The sequence below is a fragment of the Schistocerca cancellata genome, chromosome 7 (genome assembly GCF_023864275.1).
Source record: "Schistocerca cancellata isolate TAMUIC-IGC-003103 chromosome 7, iqSchCanc2.1, whole genome shotgun sequence".
NCBI classification, from domain to species: Eukaryota; Metazoa; Arthropoda; class Insecta; order Orthoptera; family Acrididae; genus Schistocerca; species Schistocerca cancellata.
In genome coordinates, this window is record NC_064632.1 from 280,017,289 (window position 1) to 280,042,127 (window position 24,839).

Here is a 24,839-nt window from a genome sequence, read left to right on the forward strand (position 1 = left end):
CGACAGTACGCATCGTCTGACCAATATTTGGTACACGCCGGCCTTCCTCAAACCGAGGTCATCTTTGGCGCTCCCCACCAGTGCACGAGTTTTATTCGGAGGACAAAACACAGTTCCGACTCGTGTTTCTTCAAAATACGGGCGATTTTCCCCGAGAGTGCGCCCTATATGGAATAAACGCAGTGCCTACCTCCTCCCTCGTGACTTCATCCATCTCCACAGGTTGTGATGTAGTGGTTGGGTGGAGAGCACGTTGAATCTGCCACTTTTTCGAAATACAGTTCTCAGATGTTCCAATTCCTGGGGAAGACTCTCTGCGTCAGAGATAGTGCGCGCCCTATGTACTAGAGTTTTAAGTACCCCATTCCTCTGTGAAGGATGGTGGCAGCTGTCTGCGTGCAAATACAGATCAGTGTGCGTTGTTTTCCGATACACCCCATGACCTAGGGTGCCGTCAGCTCTTCTCTTGACTAAGACGTCAAGGAAAGGTAATTTACCCTCCGTTTCAGTCTCCATAGTGAATTTGATGTTGTAGTGTATGGAGTTTAGATGTGTAAGGAAGTCAAGGAGTTTGTCCATTCCATGTGGCCAGATGACGAACGTGTCGTCCACGTAACGGAAAAAGCAAGTAGGTTTCCATTCGGATGACGACAGGGCTTCCTCCTCGAAGTTCTCCATGTACAAATTCGCTACCACCGGTGAGAGTGGGCTACCCATGGCGACTCCCTCCGTTTGTTCGTTGTATTCTCCATTAAAAAGAAAATACGTGGAAGTCAAGACATGCCTAAAAAGTAGCCCGTTGGACGCTGTAGACCGGCAGTACACCCGTGGATATTTTGATTATCAAATACACCGGGAGAAACTCAAGAATCACAGTACATAATTTGTTTGCCAACACGGCGTCCTGCGTAATAGACTGCAGCCTAGAGATAGGCGAGGATGAGTACGCAGCAAAGCAGGCGAAGTGACAGCCCAGGACCCGATGCTTGGGAGACGACAACCGGAGTTGACTCGGCATTATCATTGTAATTGAGTGGAGAGAGAGAGAGAAATGACACCAGCTGGGTGAGGGGCCGGCGGGCAGCAGCTGCGGGGGGTCGAGGGGGATCGATGACGGCATGGGTGCGCGCACTGCGTCGGCTTCTGCCCTCCTTCCCTGGCCCGGCGCGCTACAATCAAGCGGCGTCGCCTGCTGTTGGCGTCACTTCCCTGCTGCGCTCTTTCTCCACGCTATTAACTCCAACATCTGCCCCCGACCCACACCCCCTCCCCTCCCCAACCCATTTTTTTCGTCACCAGTTTCTGTCTCTTTTGCTGCTTCCCGCCACGAATTCCTCTACTGTGCTAACCTCTTTACATCAGTGTAGTACTTGCACCAAACGTAAATTACACTGCTGGCCATTAAAATTTGCTACACCAGTAAGATGACATGCTACAGACGCGAAATTTAACCGACAGGAAGAAGATGCTGTGATATGCAAATTATTAGCTTTTCAGAGCATTCACACAAGGCTGGCGACACCTAAAAAGTGCTGACATGAGGAAAGTTTCCAACCTATTTCTCATACACAAACAGAGTTGACCGGCGTTGCCTGGTGAAACGTTGTTGTGATGCCTCGTGTAAGGAGGAGAAATGCGTACCATCACGTTTCCTATCGCGATTGCGGTTTATCGTGTCGTGACATTGCTGCTCGCGTTGGTCGAGATCCAATGACTGTTAGCAGAATATGGAATCGGTGGGATCAGGAGGGTAATACGGAATGCTGTGCTGGATCCCAACGGCCTCGTATCACTAGCAGTCGAGATGACAGGCATCCGCAGGGCTGCAACGGATCGTGCAGCCACGCCTCGATCCCTGAGTCAACAGATGGGGACGTTTGCAATACAACAATCATCGGCACGAACAGTTCGACGGCGTTTGCAGGAGCATGGACTATCAGCTCGAAGATCATGGCTGCGGTTACCCTTGACGCTGCATCACAGACAGGAGCGCCTGCGATCGTGTACTCAACGAGGAACCTGGGTGCACGAATGGCAAAAATGTCATTTTTTCGGATGAATCCAGGTTTTTTTTACAGCATCATGATGGTCGCATCCGTGTTTGGCGACATCGCGGTGAACGCACATTGGAAGCGTGTATTCGTCATTGCCATACTGGCGTATAACCCGGCGTGATGGTATGGTGTGCCATTGGTTACACGTCTCGGTCACCTCTTGTTCGCATTGACGGCACTTTGAACAGTGGACGTTACATTTCAGACGTGCTACGACCCGTGGCTCTACCCTTCATTCGATCCCTGCGAAACCCTACATTTCGGCAGGATAATGCACGACCGCATGTTGCAGGTCCTATACGGGGTTTTATAGATACAGAAAATGTTCGACTGTTGCCCTGGCCAGCACATTCCCCAGATCTCTCACCAATGGAAAACGTATGGTTAATGGTGGCCGAGCAACTGGCTCGTCACAATACGCCAGTCACTACTCTTGATGAACTGTGGTATCGTGTTGAAGCTGCATGGGCAGCTGTACCTGTACACGCCATCCAAGCTCTGTTTGACTCAATGCCCAGGCGTATCAAGGCTGTTATTATGGCCAGAGGTGGTTGTTCTGGGTACTGATTTCTCAGGATCTATGCACCCAAATTGCGTGAAAATGTAATTACATGTCAGATCTAGTATAATATATTTGTCCAATGAATACCCGTTTATCATCTGCATTTCTTCTTGGTGCAGCAATTTTAATGGCCAGTAGTGTATTTGTAGTATGTATTTCAGTCTCTGTCTTCTGCTGCAGTTTTTGCCCTCTACAGCTCCAACTAGTACCTCTGAAGTTTTTACCTGTGTCTTAAAGCGTGTCCTGCCGTACTTTCCCTCCTCCTTCTCAGTGGTTTCCACACTCTTCCCCTCGCCGATTCTGCGGAGGACCTCCTTATTTCGTACCTTCGCATCCACTTACTTAGCAACATTCTTTTATAACACCAAACATCACACGATTCCATTCTCTTCTTATCCGGTTTTCAGTTATTCACTTACACTACTGGCCATTAAAATTGCTACACCAAGACGAAATGCAGATGATAAACGGGTATTCATTGGACAAATATATTATACTACAACTGACATGTGATTACATTTTCACGCAATTTTGTTGCATAGATCCTGAGAAATCAGTACCCAGAAAAACCACCTCTGGCCGTAATAACGGCCTTGATACGCCTGGACATTGAGTCAAACAGAGCTTGGGATGGGGGGGACAGGTACAGCTGCCCATGCAGCTTCAACACGATACCACAGTTCATCAAGAGTAGTGACTGGCGTATTGTGACGAGCCAGATGCTCGGCCACCATTAACCAGACGTTTTCCATTGGTGAGAGATCTGGAGAATGTGCTGGCCTGGGCAGCAGCCGAATATTTTCTGTATTCAGAAAGGCCCGTACAGGACCTGCAACATGCGGTTGTGCATTATCCTGCTGAAATGTAGAGTTTCGCAGGGACCGAATGAAGGGTAGAGCCACGGGTCGTAACACATCTGAAATGTAACGTCCACTGCTCAAAGGGCCGTCAATGCGAACAAGAGATGACCGAGACGAGTAACCAATGGCACCCCATGTGGCCGGGTGATACGCCAGTATGGCGATGACGAATACACGCTTCCAATGTGCGTTCATCGCGATGTCGCCAAACACGGATGCGACCATCATGATGCTGTAAACAGAACCTGGATTCATCCGAAAAAAATGATGTTTTGCCATTCATGCACCCAGGTTCGTCATGGGGCACACCATCGCAGGCGCTCCTGCCTGTGATGCAGCGTTAAGGGTAACCGCAGCCATGGTCTCTGAGCTGATAGTCCATGCTGCTGCAAACGTCGTCGAACTGTTCGTGCAGATGGTTGTTGTCTTGCAAACGTCCCGATCTGTTGACTCAGGGATCGAGACGTGGCTGCACTGTCCGCTACAGCCGTGTGGATAAGATGCCTGTCATCTCGACTGCTACTGGTACGAGGCCGTTGGGATACAGCACGGCGTTCCGTATTACCCTCCTGAACCCACCGATTCCATATTCTGCTAACAGCATTGGATCTCGACCAACGCGAGCAGCAATGTCGCGATACGATAAACCACAATCGCGGTAGGCTACAATCCGACCTTTATCAAAGTCGGAAACGTGATGGTACGCATTTCTCCTCCTTACACGAGTCATGAAAACAACGTTTCACCAGGCAAAGCCGGTCAACTGCTGTTTGTGTATGAGAAATCAGTTGGAAACTTTCCTCATGTCAGCATGTTGTAGGTGTCGCCACCGACGCCAGCGTTGTGTGAATGCTCTGAAAAGCTAATCATTTGCATATCACAGCATCGTCTTCCTGTCGGTTAAATTTCTCGTCTTTAGCACGTCATCTTCATGGTGTAGCAGTTGTAATGGCCAGTAGTGTACATACACTGCTGTGCTTTTGACGGACTATTTCTAACTCAGATGAAGGCTTATGTTTGATACTAGTAGACTTCTGTTGGCGGCGGATACTCTCCGTGTGTGTGATAGTCTGCGTCTTGTATCCTCCTTGCTTCGTCCTTCGTGTCTTATTTTGATTCCCTTCACTTAGCTAGTCACCAGTTTTGACGTTAAGTGTATCCCTAATGTCATTTCTGCTACTCTTCATTATTTTCGTCTTTTTTTGGCTTACTCTCAGTCCATATCGAGTGTTCAGTAGCTTGCTCACTCGATTCAACCGGTCCTGGAGTTCTTCCTCCTTTTCACCGAAGATACCAGTGTCGTCAGCGAATGCTATCATAGTTATTCTTTCACGTTGAATTTTAATTCCGCTCTTGAACCTTTCTTTCATTTCCATCCTCGCTCTTCGTTATACAGGTTGAACAGTATGGTACCTGGTCGACATCCTTGCCTTCCGCTTTTTTTCTAATTCGTTCATTTCTGTCGGGGTCTCCAAAAAATGGTTCAAATGGCTCTAAGCACTATAGGACTTGACATCTGAGGTCATCAGTCCTCTAGACTTAGAACTACTTAAACCTAAGGACATCATACACATCCATGCCCGAGGCAGGAATCGAACTTGCGACTGTAGCAGCAGCGCAGTTCCGGACTGAAGTGCCTAGAACGGCTCGGCCACAGCGGCCGGCTTCTGGGTCTCTCATTGTTGTTGCTCCCCCTCGGTTCTGGTTCAAAATGGCTCTGAGCACTATTGGGACTTAACTTCTGAGGTCATCAGCCCCCTAGAACTTAGAACTACTTAAACCTAACTAACCTAAGGACATCACACACATCCATGCCCGAGGTAGGATTAGAATCTGCGACCGTAGCGGTCGCGCGGTTCCAGACTGTAGCGCCTAGAACCGCTCGGCCACCCCGGCCGGCCCCTCGGTTCTGGTACTGCACACTATGTTCCTCTATAAACGTGTTGTCACCCAAGGAACAAAAGTCACTCAGTTAACAGAATCCTTTCGTTCGACACTCCTTAATTCTTTTTCACCAGAATGAAAACACCTGGCATCATCGAACAGTACTGAATGTCGCTTCTGTACGAAACGACCATAGTTTTGAAAATTGAATGTGTAACAAATTTGTACAAGATACGTAAACCGTCCTTTCGTTTCATTTGCGTTAGAATCCTTTATTTAGCGCTGTATTTTTGTTCGATCGGAGAATATCTGTGACAGTTGGCTCGACGCGACTTTCGCGCAGTTGCCACGGCCAGTCACGAAAACGATTTTTTTTACGTTTCTGTGCTAACACCTGAGTTTGACGCAGTTCTAGATACAGCTTTCAGTGTCGCGGTAGGATTGCGCGCTTTTCGGTTGAAGACCGCTAACTGCGCTGACAGTTCTCTCGGGGACCTTCTCTCGCCAAATGAGGTGTACTTGGCAGATCTATGCCAGTAATGCGCAATCGGGCTGACGTTCTCAAGCCGGCAGACAGTCGGCTGGCCAGACTTTCTGCCGCTGAAGGGGGATGGGTGGCTCCGGCGAATGGCGATAGCCCGAAAATGAAGTACGTACTGTTGTAAGCCTGCACGTAAAAACGACGACGCGAAAGTACGAGGAACGATTGGGAAGACCGAGCTCGACACTCCTGTTTGTCGCAGCTCAAACAACTGTAATTATCTGTTGCTATCGCCTTCAGCTCGAACCCTTTATTGACGCGTCTTCCCGTACTACTCCATCCTATGCAGCCTTGTTCATCTTCGTTTAACTAGTGAACCCAGCGTCTATTAGAACCTGTTCTCTGTATTCGAGCCTTGGGCTTCCTCTAAAATTTTTATCCCTCACACTTCCCTCAATAACCAAATCGATTATTCCTTGGTGTCTCATACTGTGTTCTATCAACCTAGCCCTTCTTTACTCAAGCTATGTCGAAAAAAAAAATTCTTTTCTTCCCAAGTAGGTTAAATACTTCTTCATTAGTTATCCGGACTTGCCTCTACTCTTTAGTATTCTCGTCCAGCAAGACATCCCAAAACTTTTATTATCTTCTTATCCCTACTGTTTATCGTCCACGATGCAGCTTCATGTGAGCTGCACTCCAGACAAATACACCTAAACATATGTTCATTGTATTGATTTGCACACAAGACGCTCTAAGTCAATCTCACCATAGTTTTCTTGAATAGTGCCTGGTAATTGCGTATTTTATTAACGCAAAAATGTATTTCAGTTTCGTTCGCACAGGATTTTTACTAGTATATAAAGGGTTTCAGTGCCTTAAGCTACGAATAGTACGTTATTGTGAACTACATGACGTTAAGTTTTATGATATTGCTATTCACACAGGCATGCTATTCGCAGATAAACAGTTTGAGGGTGTTCAAAAGGCACTGAACCGATCATATGTCAATAAAAATCCTTTACGACTGAAGCGGAAATAAATTTTCGTATTACAGACAGTATTGCGGTCGCTACATTCGAGTGCGGATGTCACCATATATTTTAACAGAGCCCACAACAGATTGCTTCGCACATCCACGCTCAATGTGACGTCTCAGCTGGTGGTTAGCAATGAGCTTAAGACAACTAAACGCATTCCCTTTCTCACTGTATTGTTTTTTATTTGTTCAACTGTTGCCATCCTTTCTTGATAACGTCACCTGATCTGCTTGCAGGTAGGCATTTAGTATCCTAAAAGTAAAAAAAAAAAAAAATGGTATCAACGATGTTCAGCGGGCAGAAAGGTGTTGTTGTCACCATATGTAACAGATAATGAACTTAGCTGGAGGCATACAGGAACCCTTGCTTCAAAATAATTCAACGTAGACAACCTGACCTACTAGTTTACATGTGAGAGGAACGTACTAGATTTTAAAACGTGCAGACTACACAGATGTATTGTTATATAGTTCACCTTCTGTAATAGTAAAAGTAAAAAAAATGACAATAGAAGTTCAGCGATTTATACTTTACATAAAAATAAAGAATAACAGTCTGACTCACAGTTCAGTTTCTTTGTACTGGTGGTGACCAATCTCGTTTACAATAACCGTCATTATACCTAAAGTAATTTCACGCAAACCACATAAGTAACTGGTAATCGGAGTAGTTGTGTACTTCAACAACAGCTCCGCCGATAGCTGTGATAATTGAAACCGCTCACCGACAGCAGGAGCGCAATAAACTGCGATTTAGAGTGTTACTATTTACTCTCATACAAAGAAAAACTCGTTGACTTTCATAACTTGATTTCTCGGCTTCTTACATAAAAAGATCGATTACCTACCAAATGCATTCGATCGTTTCAGTGAATAAGAAGAGTGTGTTCGATGAGCTTTTTCATTTGCATAACAACTGAACGAGCCTCCGCTATACTCAAAACCATCAGTGCTTTTCAATCAATGAAACATCTTCAGCAAGACAGGACAAAATATTCTACGTTAATATAATAGACACATCTGAAGAGAAAGCCTTTTCTTCCACTGGGAGTAGATTGATATTATAAAGGGCAGGAGAAGTGAATACGCGACATCAGTAGACTTGACAGGGAAGTCTGCAGTTAAACTGCAAATCTATCTAGAGGACGGAGGTAAGCGACGCAGTTGATTCGTCGACCACATGGGCACATTAAGGTGGGTGGCCGCTTTGCTGCTATTCGAGAGCGATACGGAGTGTGTTGACACTGCCTTTCACCCTCTCCCTTCTCTCGGCGTCATCAAACATACACCGAGAACTCTACACGTACTCACGACAGTCATCTTCATAAGACTGTTACAGTGAAGGCGTCTAACACGCAAGCAGATCAGGTGGCGTAATCAAGAAAGGATGGCAACAGTTGAACAAATAAAAAACAATACAGTGAGAAAGGGAATGCGTTTAGTTGTCTTAAGCTCATTGCTAACCACCAGCTGAGACGTCACATTGAGCGTGGATGTGCGAAGCAATCTGTTGTGGGGTCTGTTAAAATATTTGGTGACATCTGCACTCGAATGTAGCGTCCGCAATACTGTCTGTAATACGAAAATTTATTTCCGCTTCAGTCGTAAAGGATTTTTATTGACATATGATCGGTTCAGTGCCTTTTGAACCACCCTCAAACCGCTTATCTGCGAATAGCAGAATAGGGAACTCGCACAAAGCTAAGTCAGAGTCCTCGGTTACCAACCATGTACTAAGGTCTCCGAACTAAATATCAGTCACGCACCTAAAACAGAAGACTGGTCGCTTTGGAACGCTATGGGTGGTGTGTAGCTGTTAGCAGGCGATAATGCGTCGCACCACTGCTGGCGTGAAGCCACGGCAGTGGAGTGGCGCGTGGGCGGTAAGGTGGGTGGACGAGACGCCAGAAAGGACCACAGTCTGAGTGAAGTTTCCGATTTGTCGGTGAATCAGCGCGGACTGTCCAACGTGGCTACCAGTACCACCCTCAGCCTTGTAACTTAGCGTAAAACCAGGTACTTAAGAAAGGTCCTAACCGACGAGTGTCAGTGACAAACGGTCTGAAACCGAACAGGAATTTCTGCTTTCAGTGAACGCAGGCCCATCTCGACCAGTTTCCGTGGGAACATTGCGAAGCCAAGTGTGTGCAGTACACATTCTAGTATATCGCGCAATGTCATTGTTCACAGCGAGACAAAGAGCTGTACGTCTTCAATGGGCCGAAAAACAAATAAAGTTGACAGTAAGTGAGTGGAGGGATCCGGCGAGACGCAATTCTGCCTGTTTTCCTCAAACGGTACGACGCATCGAACACACAGACGGCTTTTTTTTTCACGACTTGGGCTCAGTCATTGAGGTTTCCTTGAACAGGGCCGGCCCCTGAGGCCGAGTGGTTCTAGCCGCTTCAGTCCGGAACCGCGCTGCTGCTGCGGTCGCAGGTTCGAATCCTGCCTCGGGCATGGATGTGTGTGATGTCCTTAGGTTAGTTAGGTTTAAGTAGTTCTAAGTCTAGGGGACTGATGACCTCAAATGTTAAGTTCCATAGTGCTTAGAGCCATTTGAACCATTTTGAACCTTGAACAGGAATTGGGATGTTTATTTCAACATTCTCGGTGAGCAAGTGTTTTCCTTCCTTCTACATCCTCGCGATGAGTAGGCTGGAGACGTTGCAGTCGCCGTGTTGATAGGGCTGCAGTCGTGCGTTCCTGTTTTGAGCAACACTCGAGGACTCTACAGCACCTCAGAAGTTTGCGCTAAATCACCCGATCTTAATGCCACAGAAGTTGTCTGGGGTTATTTGGAGCAGTGGGTGAATCACAGCAACCAGCATCCCCGCAATTTGGCACCTCTACGGGGACTAATCATCAATGAGTGGCTCCAACGGTTTATGACATACTGTGGGAAACTAGTGGCTCTCTTCTTCAACGACTTGAGGCCACGCAGTATCTCCTGCAGTGACTATTTTTTTTGTCCGGTTTATGACTCTTCAAGAAGCGAGCTGTTCATAACAATATTGATCCTCGTTCGGCAGGGTGGTAAGTCATTGGACTCTTATTCCGTAGGTCGGCAGCTCAAATCCCTGCCTGGCCATCCACGTTTAGATTTTCTGTGATTTTCCCAACTCGTGTAAGGTGAATGCCGAAATAATTCCTGATAAAGTCAGGGCTGACTTACCCACCAGATTAGCCGTGAGCGCTAACGCGCTGCTTCCTGAACTCGGTTAGGAGCGCCGGCCCGAGATCGAATTGCCCAGCGGAGTAACGACGACGGCCGGTGTGCCGGTCAGCCTGGATGTGGTTTTTAGGCGGTTTTCCACATCCCCCTAGGCGAATACCGGGCTGGTCCCCACGTCCCGCCTCAGTTACACGGCTCGCAGACATCTGAACACTTTCGCACTATTCCATGGATTACATTAGTTGCAGACAGTTGGGGTACACTAATTCCGTCCCAGTGGGTACGGGGTGGCAGCCACCCCTTCCACTAACGTTGCCACATCCGATTAACCATGCCGACCCTGCGTATCCGCGGGAAACAAGGCACAAGCAAAAGAAAGAAAGAAAGAAATTCAGGGCTGACTTGCTTTCCTACCCTTCCCCAGTCCGAGCGCGTGCATCGTATCTGATGACCTTAGTCGATGGGGCGGTAAATCGTAATTTTACTTCCTTCTAAACTTGCTAGGTACGTTTCCTCCACTATAGACTGTCACGAGATCTAAGGGTCCCAGAAGAACGTAGTTACTGAGGAGGTGCTACAGTGACAGAGTGGGGTGTCAAGAAGCGTGGGGAAAAACCAGTGGGCGCAGACCGCAGCGGTGGCGGGGCCCGTGTGTCAGAAGGCAACCGCGTGCCTCGTCACCTCCTCCAGGTGTGGTCTTCCCACCTGTAGAAGGTCGCAGGTGGCCCTCTCTGGGACCACCGCACAAGGCGTGCACACCTACTGCGGTCCCAAACCGCTCGTTGACAGAGGCGGCTGGCTGCCCCTTCGAAGTCGCTGTAGCCAGTACAGCTAGCAGCAGACGAAAACGAGCCTTATCCAGATTCGGGAGGTTGTTCAATCGCAGGCGAGTACTCGCTGCCCTGCGGCACGTAAACACCACAAATATTTGAATGTACATCTTCCCGATGTACACTACTGATGATAAGCTCTCAGATTTCCAGCCATATGGCAGCGTCAAGGCGCCGGCGAGTGTCGTCTCCGTGTCTTAACGCTGCCACCCGGCTGGAAACCCGGTAACTTTCTATCGCCACTAATATCAAATAATCGGTTGAAACAGGACAAACGTGTTTCAGGCAAATGAAGATTGCAATGATGTAACACACGAGGTGTTCGCAGTGTCACTTTTCACTGAATTAATAGAGAATTGCGTTATTGACACGTTGAAATTATTCTAAACACCACACACTCGAGTAAACGAATACTAACTGAGTGAAACTGTGCACCTACGTCAATATTCGGCCTCGTAATTAGCACATTTGAGACTAATTTTCCAAAAGTTTCATTTTAATTCATAAATTGATTAGTAAGTCAATAATTTCCACTCCAAATACTAATACTATTAGGACTCTACGTCGCGCTAGTTAAAATAGGTCAGCCTTTTTAATAGGCGAGTGATATAAAAAAGTTAGGTGACGTGATCAGCCGTCCGCGGTGACCGAGCGGTTCTAGGCACTTCAGTCCGGAACCACGCCGCTGTTACGGTCGCAGTTTAGAATCCTGGCTCGAGCATGGATGTGTGTGATGGTGTTAGGTTAGATAGGTTTAAGTAGTTCTAAGTTTAGGGGAGTGATGACCTCAGCAATCCCATAGCGCTTAGAGCCATTTGAACCATTTTGACGTGATCAAACTGAATTAATTCTCCCATATGTACATACTGATTTATCTAAGCTGTTCACCTCAGATATTTTCTGATCCGTTTCTTTTATAGTTCTGTTTCCAGCCAAACGAACTGTGAAAAAATACTCACTAATGACGCATAGTCTTTTTTCATAGATATATTAATTACAGAGATATCGGTATCAACTTCACTCTTTCAAAGATAACTGTAGTATTTTCTGCTGCTAGTGTAGTAATTCTAAAAGAAGCGAATTCAGTGGCGCTTCAGTCTTCAAGATCCAACTGTCAGTTTCAGAGAAATTACAATATTTAGAACTTAGAATATAACGGTTTTGAATATGAAAGTTATGCGACCTTACTCAGAAGCTTGTGCTCTTAGACGGAGCTGGTGTGGTACTCCAGCTAAAAGAATCTGCTTACAAAAGCGGAAAAGTGGGAAGAAGTGTACTTTAAACCTGTACTGAACACACTTGACTACATGTGTTAGGGACGACACTCAAACAGGAAGGCAGAGGACGTGGCACCAAATGATGGCTGCGTATCAATTTACTGAGGACTTTGTGACAGTTAATCTGGATGAAAACAGAACTAAGATATCTTGAACGGTTCCAGAAATGTTTGAGGTAAACAGCTGCGCTGAATCGGCCTGTATAGCACTATTTGCTGAAGACCGAGTTTCGGTGTATTTAACGCTGTGTGATCTGTTAGGGGTTTCCCCTCCTGTATTAGGCCGTTCCTGGATCTCGGTGAAGAATCTTGCGAAAATGGATTGAGGCAAATGACGCGATGGTCCCGTTGAAAAAAGGACAAGACCGATTTAATGCAATCCTTGCTATATCCGAGCTTGTATTCCGCCTCCAATTGTTCTCGACGGAACCTTAAATGCTAATATTCCTTCCTTCCTTTGGGTTTCCCTGTAGGTATCGTTGGTAGGTATTAACGCAGGGAGTACACACCTTTTGTCTTGTTTCGTTACGGGTATAAAACAGAGTCTATTCAGTTAAGTGATAATTTGCCGTAATCACTGAGAATCTCGTTTAAGCTTGGTGCCAACTAGTAAAACGACGCTTTACATTAGCAGTATTAGTTATCCCAGCCGGCCGAAGTGGCCGAGCGGTTCTAGGCGCTTCAGTCTGGAACCGCGCGACCGGACAGTCGCAGGTTCGAATCCTGCCTCGGGCATGGATGTGTGTGATGTCCTTAGGTTAGTTAGGTTTAAGTAGTTCTAGGGGACTGATGACCTAAGATGTTAAGTCCCATAGTGCTCAGAGCCCAGTTATCCCAGGGTACTGCACGATATCGTCATCTCTGAATCCTCTGGCTGGAACCTGGCTCCATGGCTTGGTGCACGTCTCGGTACTGAACGCCACTTCGGCGACTTGCGTGTTACGTATGCACCCGCGGAAAGGCGCCCCACAGTTAAAATAGCGGTCAAAACCACGTGTCGTTCCCGGTGGGAGGTGAAGGCTAGGATAAAGTAAAGACTGAACAAAGTCTGTCGTCTGACCGATTTTCGACCCCGTGGCCTCTCCATTTGTAGGCAGGCGCTTCAGCACTAGCTCACCTCTGGTTCGTGGAACGCGACATTATTCACGCTGTACAGTGACGAAAGAAACTAGTCCTGCGACTTATTTTCGAATTTGTTGCTGGGAATTAACGAAAATGCATTAATTAACAGCTGTCTGTCGCTATTCCAACTCTAATATCTTTTATCGATCCAGTGAAAAAGCAAATACGTAAAATGGCCATGTAGTAAGAGAATTTTTTCGTGTTTGTCAGAACGTTGGCGGCAGAGTTAAACACACACAGACAGACAGACACACACACACACACACACACACACACACACACACACACACACACATGCGCGCGTGCGCATAATAGCGAAACTACCAAATTCAGTTTTTTTTCTTTCAAATCACCCTTTAATGTCGCCGCCGTAGGATCGCCGAAGCCCGCTCGCAACGCGTGATTACTGCGTGACGCCGATGCCCGACTGCTGTGGTTTCGCGAAGTAGTTTGCCGTCCGTTGGGAATACCCAGAGCAAAGGAACCGCCGTCTTTTGTCGGCTCTCCGACAGCACAGTAATCTGATTTTCCTTTTCTCGTGGTTCTTCCGGTCCAGAAATGATGCTCTTGCGTGCTACCTTCATGGGTTCTTTGTTTGGGAATGTTTGCGACGAAATATGTTTTTGTTCCTTTTAAAAATGTAGCTTCTTGTCGACATTGACGTCATTACCGACGCAGTACTAGCATTAATTGGACAGGATGATTACGATATTGGTAAACAAAGAAACTTAACTTTTAGCCGACTCACGCTTATTACAGGCTTATTACAGACTGACTCCATTTCTGAGTAAATTCAAGAGATATAGCCATATAGACCAGGACATACGTCAAACGACTGGTAAAAACGTAAAGAGAGCAACAGACTCCGCCAAAATGGGAATTTATATATTTATAATGTCAGTGATCTAACAGCGGCCTTCTAGAATGTATTTAGTGACTGTTAGCAAGAAGTTCATTTCTAGCAGAAAGCCTACATCTACATTTATACTCCGCAAGCCACCCAACGGTGTGTGGTGGAGGGCACTTTACGTGCCACTGTCATTACTTCCCTTTCCTGTTCCAGTTGCGTATGGTTCGCGGGAAGAACGACTGCTGGAAAGCCTCCGTGCGTTCTCGAATCTCTCTAATTTTACATTCGTGATCTCCTCGGGAGGTATAAGTATGGGGAAGTAATATATTCGGTACCTCATGCAGAAACGCACCCTCTCGAAACATGGACAGCAAGCTACACAGCGATGCAGAGCGCCTCTCTTGCAGAGTCTGCCACTTGAGTTTGCTAAACATCTCCGTAACGCTATCACGCTTACCAAATAACCCTGTGACGAAACGCGCCGCTCTTGTTTGGATCTTCTCTATCTCCTCTGTCAACCCGACCTGGTACGGATCCCACACTGATGAGCAATACTCAAGTATAGGTCGAACGAGTGTTTTGTAAGCCACCTCCTTTGTTGATGGACTACATTTTCTAAGGACTCTCCCAACGAATCTCAACCTGGTACCCGCCTTACCAACAATTAATTTTATATGATCATTCCACTTCAAATCGTTCCGCACGCACACTCCCAGATATTTTACAGAAGTAACTGCTACCAGTGTTTGTTCCGCTATCATATAATCATACAATAAAGGATCCATCTTTCTATGTATTCGCAATACATCACATTTGTCTATGTTAAGGGTCAGTTGCCATTCCCTGCGCCAAGTGCCTATCCGCTGCAGGTCTTCCTGCATTTCACTGCAATTTTCTAATGCTGCAACTTCTCTGTATACTACATCATCATCCGCGAAAAGCCGCATGGAAGTTCCGACACTATCTACTAGGTGATATATATTGTGATGCCTAATGGTGACTGAAGCAGAAACATCATAAGCTAATAATAATACTTTTGAAATAATATCAACTAACTATGATAATAAACGACGTTGTGCCATCATATTATTAAAAACAAACGGAGAATAAAAGTAAGCTGAAATGGAAAAGGGGGCTGAAATTACTGGAACGACATAAATGGCGAAAATAAACTTTGTACTTGTTTGTAAAATATGACTTAGCATTTATTACGTAAAATGACATTCTACTTACATACTTACGTAAACATGTTGTACCTATCCTCCAGAATTTTTGGTTTGTTTTGTTTTGTGGGGCGCTCAACTGCGTGGTTATCAGCGCCCGTACAATTACCCAATCTTTGCTCAGTCCAATTTCGCCACTGTCCTGGATGATGATGAAATGATGAGGACAACACAAACACCCAGTCATCTCGAGGCACGTGAAAATCCCTGACCTCGCCGGGAATCGAACCCGGGACCCCGTGCTCGGGAAGCGAGAACGCTACCGCAAGACCACGAGCGGCGGTCGTCCTCCAGAATTATAGAGCATGAGCTGTAAACACTAAGTAAATCTTCTTCGAAACCTCATTTTTATTACTGAACCCGATCCCCATTTGTACAAAATGTGCGTAGGTATTTGTAATTATTCCGAAGGTAGTGGGAATAAAATACAGGGACCGAAGGTTGTCTCCATTGTTTTTAGAAACTAGACTGCAATTATAAGATGCGTAGGACATGAATAAGGTTGGTTTGTATGTTATCTCTGACGTTATTCAATCTGTACTTTGAGCAAGCAGTAATGGAAACCGAGGAGATATTTTGAAGGGAAATTAAATTTCATGGATAAGAAATAAAGAGTTTGTGAATTGCTGATGACATGCAGTTCTGTCAGAGACGGCCAAGGACTTGAGAGATGATTTGAAGGGAAAGAACAGTGCCTTAAAAAGACGCTACAATGCAAATACTAACAACATTGAAGCAAGGGTAATGGAATGTAGTCGAACTGAATCAGGCGACGCTGAGGCATTTGATTAGGTAGTAGACGTGTTCTGTTATTTGGGCAGCAAAATAATTCACTATCGCCAAAACAGAAAGGACACAAAATGCAATTAGTAATAACAAGAAAAGAGCAGATGTCAGAAAATCTCTTCTTACGGTATTTACTACCTGCAGTGTGCGCTTGTACGGAAGTGAACGTGGACGATAAACAGTTCAGACAAGAAGAGAAGAGAAGCCTTAGAAACTTGGAGCTGTAGAAGTGTATGCTGAAGGTTAGATGGCTAAGGAGGAGGTACTTAATCGAATTTTGAAGAAAAGAAATTTGAGACACGACTTGATTACAGGAAGGGATCGGTTGATAGGATACATCCCGAGCAATTAAGGAACCTTCAGTTGGGAAATGGGTCAAAAGTAGTAAAGGCAGTTCAAGGCTTGGACGCCATAAGCAGGCTCCAGTGGTTGCAGACTGCCGCAGGTGAGGGGGCTCTGCACGGGTGGACTGACGTAAGAGGGCTGCACTGGAGACCGCAGCAACAGACAGCGTGTGGCAGCGAATTTTAGTACTTCGTTTCGGGATTGATTAAGAATATCACTCCCGAACTTGTTTTGAGAAACTTCGATCAGAAATAAGCGAGAAAGATAAAAAGTTTAGCGTCCTATCGACATACATGGAAAGCAACGAAGCACTATCTTCGATTAATCGAATGTCGTCATTGGTAGCGGGTTTTGCCCTTATTCGAGGAATCATTTCAAAATCCGAACGATTTAATGATATCACGGGAAATGTAAAACTGGTTGGCAAGACTGGTTTTTGAGCAGTGCTCCTTCTGTACATGAATCTAAAATACGGTGGTTAAGGAGAGTTGAATCCACCGCGTCCGATTAACGACGAGACAAATAATAAATTCCTAAAATTTATCTGGTTATTGTTAATAGCAAATGTTTATCATTAAGATACAAACTGTGGCTTGTCATTTCTAAAGAACGAATAAGCAGTTTTGAGTCTCTTCTGAATATAAAGATATCAGTGAAACACTTGCATTTAATTGCAAATGTTTCTAGAAATTACGAAAAAAACCAAAACAAGGTTCCTAAAACTACAGAAACTATTGCGACGATTACATATTGGCTCTAGGAAAACCCAGGAAGGAGTTAATATCTGTTGGAACCCCACTGCAAAGTACAGTAATTCTTAATACCCTTACAAGATGACTCGTATCCGTCTTCAGTTGGAGATGTTTGAAAAAATTGAGCTTATCAAATTGTTAAATTGTAGATGTAAGAAATACCGCTTGGAGAAAAGGTTTATATTGTATTATAAACGCCTTGAGATAAAGACCAAATTTAAGATATATATTTTGTTCCATTGTTGTAGTGTCTGCGGAATGATTCAAAATTTCATTAACCATGTTGTGTATTTGTACAACTCTGGAAATGTTAAATAATTGTGTAATCGAACTGATGCGGTGAGTGATGTAGGCGGGTCTCAGCGACTACCTGTGTGCAGAATCACGTAAGCACACAGAGCGTAGGACACATATAAATGTAGTAAATCGTCTGCCAACAGCTGTGGCCGAGAGGTTCTAGGCGCTTCAGTCTGGAACCGCGCTGCTGCTGCGGTCGCAGGTGCGAATCCTGCCTCGGCATGGATGTGTGTGATATCCTTAGGTTAGTTAGGTTTAAGTAGTTCTAAGTCTAGGGGACTGATGACCTCAGATGTTAAGTCACATAGTGCTTAGAGCCATTTGAACCATTTGAGTAAAGCGTTTAACAACGTGTTCTGCAAAATTGAATATTCTTTGCATTTTTCCAATTTCTAATGTATTTTAATTATTATTTCCAGTGTAATTGCTGAAAAACAGTTGCTGTTTGTAATATGGAATATGTTTGAAATCTACATGAAAAACTGTAAAATGAACGACTTGTTATAAAATGAAGGGCAACAGGTCTGTAAATAAGCAATAAACAAAATCTCTTCTGCAAAACCCAATCGATGTTCGTTTATCAGATATTCGTACCTTCTCATTAACACCTATGATACATTACGCGATAATTTGCCTGGAAACTCAGACAATACAGTTGCAACGTACTACAAATATAGCGGTGTTCTGCTAGCTTATACTAGCTTTGGTCTAATGCTTTTAGATTTATTGAAACTACGCGTTCGAGAGGAAGAGAGAGAAAAAGGTAGCGTCCGTTGATGTCATCTTTTGCCACAGAAGCCAATTAAGACAAAAGTCGTGGTCAGGTAATCTACAGTGACATTTTTTAAGATATTCAAATAATTTGATTTAGGTAACTGACGAAAAATTTTGTCTGGTGCAATGCTCTTTGCCAATACGTCCGATCTTACCAAATACTTATACTACGGAATAACTACGATTGAGAATGTGTCAGCTTAACAACAAGGGATATAAACAATATTTTCTTAAGTTGTAGGATGTTTTTAGAACAATTGATAAGAAATAATGAAACGTTTTCAATTCACGTAGTAGTTCTGCTCCATCATAACAATTTATTAAAAGAAGTGCAATTTCCACAGAAAAACCAACTATTTTATAAGTGGCTGTATACCACCGGAAGACTCTTGTATAAAGACCATAATACGATAAAACCGTGAATATGATATAAGGCAGGGAGATAACAGCACAACATATTTTTTCATTTGAGGCGATCATTCACAGAAGCTACACTACTTTTGCCCACTAGACTGCATATCTTATAAGTAATAGGTAAAACCTTCAATCTCAAACTTTTGGCTTCATAAATAATTATTTATGACGTCATAAGTGTAAAATTCTTCTCTTCAATTGTACTACCATATTGTGATATAAATATATCATTTTTGAATAACTTCATTTCCGTCTGGATAACACCATATACGGCCATGAAAGTTATTTACTCAAAGAGGAAAAAAGAGAACATTAATTGTTTTCCAACAAATATGTCACTGGTCGCGGAATACCACACCTTGATTGGAATAACCGCGCATTAACTTGATTCTTCTTCTCTAGCAATTGAGAAGTAAGCGTACGTTGTAGTAAACGTGTAACAAAGGAGGGATGTAAGGTAGTGACTAGAAAAAAATGTTCAAGTATATTGAACGGAAAGCCACTGCGTACGTTGCTTTGGCGTATTGGCTTCCTGTAATCGTTTGATCTATTACCAAAACGTTAAACCTAGGGAAAGCAAGATAAAAGAGGGAAAGCACCAATCACGATGTGGACTTAGGTTGAGACACATTGCTATGCGGTTTCAGTAGCACCGGGAAAAATGATTGTGCGCATACCGTTTAACAAGACTTGAAAAAAAAAACAGTGAAGTGTCGATGGACAAGCCAGGTTAAGCGCGTGATACTAGCCTCGCGGTACGACATTCTGCTGCGCATGTGTATCGAACTGATATACACACTGGATTGTTCATGAATCGGTAAAAACTAATATCGGGCAATGTGTGGTGTCTAAGATCAGAGACACGAATCAGTCCGGCTCAATGATTTCCAGATATACTTCTCCGTATGTAAAAACTCACACAAGGGAAATCCAACTTTTTGTTTTTTCGTTGCTCTCACGTAAGTTCGGATAAAATTAATTATGTTACATCTCGCATGCTTGACTCAGAATTCACGTGTGTGCTGTCTTGACACTTAAAAGAAAGTTTAACTGCACAAACCTGTCCTACGTTCGGTATAACAGTCCTATCTGACGTCATAAATGCAACTATTGTCTATAAGAACTGATGTATTAATTATATGAAAGGGCGATCATCGCGACTGGTGCAATTCTCTTCCTATAATGCCACAAATGTAGATTCTAACATTGCGTCATGCTTTTTATAGACAGTTATGTTTTCAACCGAAACCGCTGCCTCTCTAATAGAAACAGGAACAGAGGGTTGTGGATTGTTGTACTTTTTGTTTTTTACAGCCTATAAGGTAATTTCGTAATTATTGTTAAACAAACCGAAGCTTGAGAATCGCCTCAAGGAAATTTAAATTCTAGTTCCCAGGATTTTTTAAGAGCTCAGGTAATTTAGTTGCTACTGAAGATCATACACTGAAATTCACATAATTTTCTTTCTCTGCCTGCTTTCTTTTTTTTTAAAAAAACCTTAATTCGCTTTCTCAGTGTAATATATGGGTGTGGTAAATGTTTCAACAGAAGTAGCCGACAGAATGAACTAAACTCAAGTAGTCTTCTGTTCTTACTACACACGGGATGGCTTATCGTGATACAGATCAGTTGTTGCCGTCCAGTGGGGAGACGATTTTTAGTGGTTTTTGTAGGGTTTTAATGAAATATGGCGCTGATAACTAGTTCCCCTTCAGTATTTTTGAAATTCATTTAGACGAATGATTGAAATGCTACTTTTCAAAATCGAAGTCAAATCTGGTAATCTGGTAAATGATACCTGAGAGCCTGAATGCTTCTTTGATATGGTTGTCGCATTTATCTGCATGAATGCAATACTAGTTTCCCGTTTCCCAAATAAATACTATCGCCAGAAACATGAAAGTACCGTATATGCTAGTAGTCACGCAATTTACAGACGGAAGACTGAGATTCTCCGTGCGGTATTTACCATTAAAACTTGCGTACGCTAAAAATAAATTGCAGTAGGAGTGACACACTACTAAGTTGGTTGCGTAGACCAGATGTAGAAAAAAATTTTGATTAATATCGTAAGAAAAATTCCAAGAAAATGGCACTAACTCTTTGTACACGAAAGGCTCACAGTAACAATGAATCCATCAATGTTATACAGAAAAGACAGCAATAGGGAAGCAGCACTTGAAATTTTTCACTGTGTAAGTAGGAGATATAACCAGAGACACTTGACATTTTTTTTTTTTTATTCGTTGGTACTGGCATACTTTTTCGCATCGAAGTATGAGTAAGTTACCTCGACCCTTTACTGACGATGTACGTGTTGAATGTGAGTAAAATGGTGTGTGTACAGTTGATAATGACACAGAGGGAAAGCGGAGAGCGTAAGTAGCAGCGCTGGAACATAGTTTAGTCCTCTCGATTTGTATCATTAGGGCTGAACGTAATGTGATGAGACGATCAGATAACAAAGTTTTACGTGCACTTCGCTTCCTAAACAATTTGAACGCGTGATGAATGGTTTTAGTTCCGAGGTCTTACGACAACAGAGAGCTCCGCCCCACACCAGCTGTGAGTATGTACGGGATGGAGAAAATCAAGCTGATAATAAGGTCAGAGTAGGGTAGGGGAATTGGAATCGACCGAAACGGAAGGTCGGAAACGCACCGTTGTGTAACTACGGTCGTAAAACAACAACCAATCGCCGCGAGGAAGTGTGTGAATTTTAAACTAACTTGTGTGAGATAATATATGTTATGCTGCGCAGCGCGGCTTTTAATTAAATTACCTAGAGATCTGGCTTCAGCTGAACAGTCACAATCGTACAGAGTTTAAATTACTAACCATCTGCTAAGTACGTTAGACGTGAATTTTCTGCCACGTTTGCTGGGTGAAGCACTTAATAACGAGTGCGGTGGCGCTCAACAGACGCAGCGTAACGTAGCAGCAGCTTATTCGGACAAAAACACAATGCAAGACACATACACTTACTAGGAGAAGCTCCCGCGTGATCGTCACAGATTGGCTGTCATTTATGGTTGTAGCTCCACAACGGTGCGTTGTCTCTGAAACTTTGCCCGATTCGAAATGCGATATCCTCCTTTGATACAATCTCATTATCAGATTGTTTTTGTCCACCCCGTATTACAAACAAGACAGCCACTGCCTTAGCCGGGTCACTCGACCCGAAGGAAGCCGCCTCGAATACTAGTAGTGAAAGAAATATCCTACAATAAACCTCTCATCGACAAGCGATCTGCCTTAACTTGAGGGCACTAGACCTGATACTTGTGACCCACCGGTCGGTTGGGGACATCTAGCTCCCTTTTGTGGTATTAGAAAGGGGTAGTCAGTGTTCCACCACTCGGTTACACCCCCTTTACCTCCTTTCTCTTCCATCATTGGTCAGGCCACTACACGACGCTGCACAAACGATGAACACATTCGGCAACGTGAGGCAGGTACACAGGATGTTAGCTACGACAGTTAGGCGCTACTCATTTTTTTACCGTATCCCACGAACGGCCACGAAAATGTAACGAGTAGCTTAGAACTAACGACTAGGCACACGTACACGAACGGAAGCGCGTTAGGCGTGGCAAGCCGCTTGTCGAGAAGACCATGAATTAATTTTGGGTAAGACGGATCGACGTTAAAAAAAATTATGTGGGCGTTAGGTTAACGCCAGCGCTTTAACCACCGAGACAGGGAGGTGCGTCAGACTCTTTGACTGCTGCGCTGGCCAGTCTCTGTATGTGGTTCAGTTCGCTCATTTGGGCGACCGCATGTTTAAAATAAAACACACTGCAGAACAACGCTAGCACGGTTGACGGACAGGAGGCGCGCGCCACTTCTCTCCCTTAGGTTGCTTTGACGACGGCTCGGGGGGGGGGGTATGCATTCTGCCAGGAAGACAAAAAAAAAAAAAGTTGCATATCGTGAAAACGGCGGATCTTTAGAAGACAGTGAACTTTGGACGAGACAGATGTTCTACGCGAAAAAATTGAGCTGCCCATGCAGCTTACCGCGTAATGCGCTAGTGTGAGAGGTCGGTGAGCCAGAGAAGGATCGAATACACACGGCGTCGCCCCGATACACCGACGAGTCCGATCACGGTTTTTAGGCCGTTTCCCGCGCTCATTTACGCAAATGCTGAGCTGATCTCCAATCTTCGTATCATAAAAATGCGACGAACAACCCATCGAAATAGCACAACACTCGATTTACAGACAGGTGGCACCTACGAGCTCCCTCCATATGTTAACTGATGCTGTGACAAGCAGGGCGTCCAACCACAACGTTAAAATACGAGGCGTGTTTTTTAAATAAGTACCGTTTTGAAATTTAAAAAAAGGCGTGCTAAGATATCTCATTAATTTTATTTTTACATGAAAGCCTGTACCTTAATCTACGCACTGAGGCCATTAGTCTGATTCTTCCTTGTTTACGTTGTGTACTGAGTGTTCAAGATGCCTCCGATAATCGTGAGTCCCGCCGACTGTGAAGTTCGGGCTGTTATAAGATTTCTTAGTGCTAAAGGTGTAAAAGCGATCGATATCCATCGTGAGATCAGTGCAGTTTACGAAGAAAACATTATGAGTGATGGAATGGTATGAAAGTGGGTGAGAGAATTTAAAGATGGCCGCACAAATGTGCACAATGAAGAACGGAGTGGGCGTCCTTCTGTCGTGAATGAAAGTTTGGTGCAGGAAGTGGATAATAAGGTGAGAGAAACAGACGCTTTACGATTTCCTCCTTGCGGGATGACTTTCTTAATGTTTCTCGTGCTGTTTTGCATGACATTGTGACCGAGCACTTGAATTACCGAAAACTGTGCTCACGTTGGGTACCGAAAATGTTGACGGATGTGCACAAAATCAGACCTTTAGACAGTGCATTGACTTTCCTTGAGCGGTACCACAACGACAGTGATGATTTCTTAAGCCAAATTGTTACGGGCGATGAAACATGGGTGGCCTACGTCACACCAGAATCAAAGCAACAGTCCACAGAAATTGAGCAAGGGCATCGTTTTGCTACAAGACAATGCCCGTCCGCATGTGGCGAATCAGGCCAAAGATCTCATCACATATTTTCGATGGGTAGATCATCTACATCTACATCTACATCCATACTCCGCAAGCCACCTGACGGTGTGTGGCGGAGGGTACCCTGAGTACCTCTATCGGTTCTCCCTTCTATTCTAGTCTCGTATTGTTCGTGGAAAGAAGGTTTGTCAGTATGCTTCTGTGTGGGCTGTAATCTCTCTGATTTTATCCTCATGGTCTCTTCGCGAGATATACGTAGGAGGGAGCAATATACTGCTTGACTCTTCGGTGAAGGTATGTTCTCTAAACTTTAACAAAAGCCCGTACCGAGCTACTGAGCGTCTCTCCTGCAGAGTCTTCCACTGGAGTTTATCTATCATCTCCGTAACGCTTTCGCGATTACTAAATGATCTTGTAACGAAGCGCGCTGCTCTCCTTTGGATCTTCTTTATCTCTTCTATCAACCCTATCTGGTACGGATCCCACACTGCTGAGCAGTATCCAAGCAGTGGGTGAACAAGCGTACTGTAACCTACTTCCTTTGTTTTCGGATTGCACTTCCTTAGGATTCTTCCAATGAATCTCAGTCTGGCATCTGCTTTACCGACGATCAACTTTATATGATCATTCCATTTTAAATCACTCCTAATGCGTACTCCCAGATAATTTATGGAATTAACTGGTTCCAGTTGCTGACCTGCTATTTTGTAACTAATTGATAAGGGATCTATCTTTCTATTAATTCGCAGCACATTACACTTGTCTACATTGAGATTCAATTGCCATTCCCTGCACCATGCGTCAATTCGCTGCAGATCTTCCTGCATTTCAGTACAATTTTCCATTGTTACAACCTCTCGATACACCACAGCATCATCAGCGAAAAGCCTCAGTCAACTTCCGATGTCATCCACAAGGTCATTTATGTATATTGTGAATAGCAACGGTCCTATGACACTCCCCTGCGGCACACCTGAAATCACTCTTACTTCGGAAGACTTCTCTCCACTGAGAATAACATGCTGCGTTCTGTTATCTAGGAACTCGAATCCAATTACACAATTGGTCTGATA

The 24,839-nt window shown here is 44.4% G+C and overlaps 1 protein-coding gene across 1 annotated transcript in view; it reads right to left on the minus strand.

Annotated features, from left to right (window-relative positions):
- LOC126092732 (transcriptional regulator ERG homolog) overlaps positions 1–24,839 on the minus strand; it is a 91,524-nt gene that overhangs the window by 65,648 nt on the left and 1,037 nt on the right. The window lies entirely within an intron of this gene.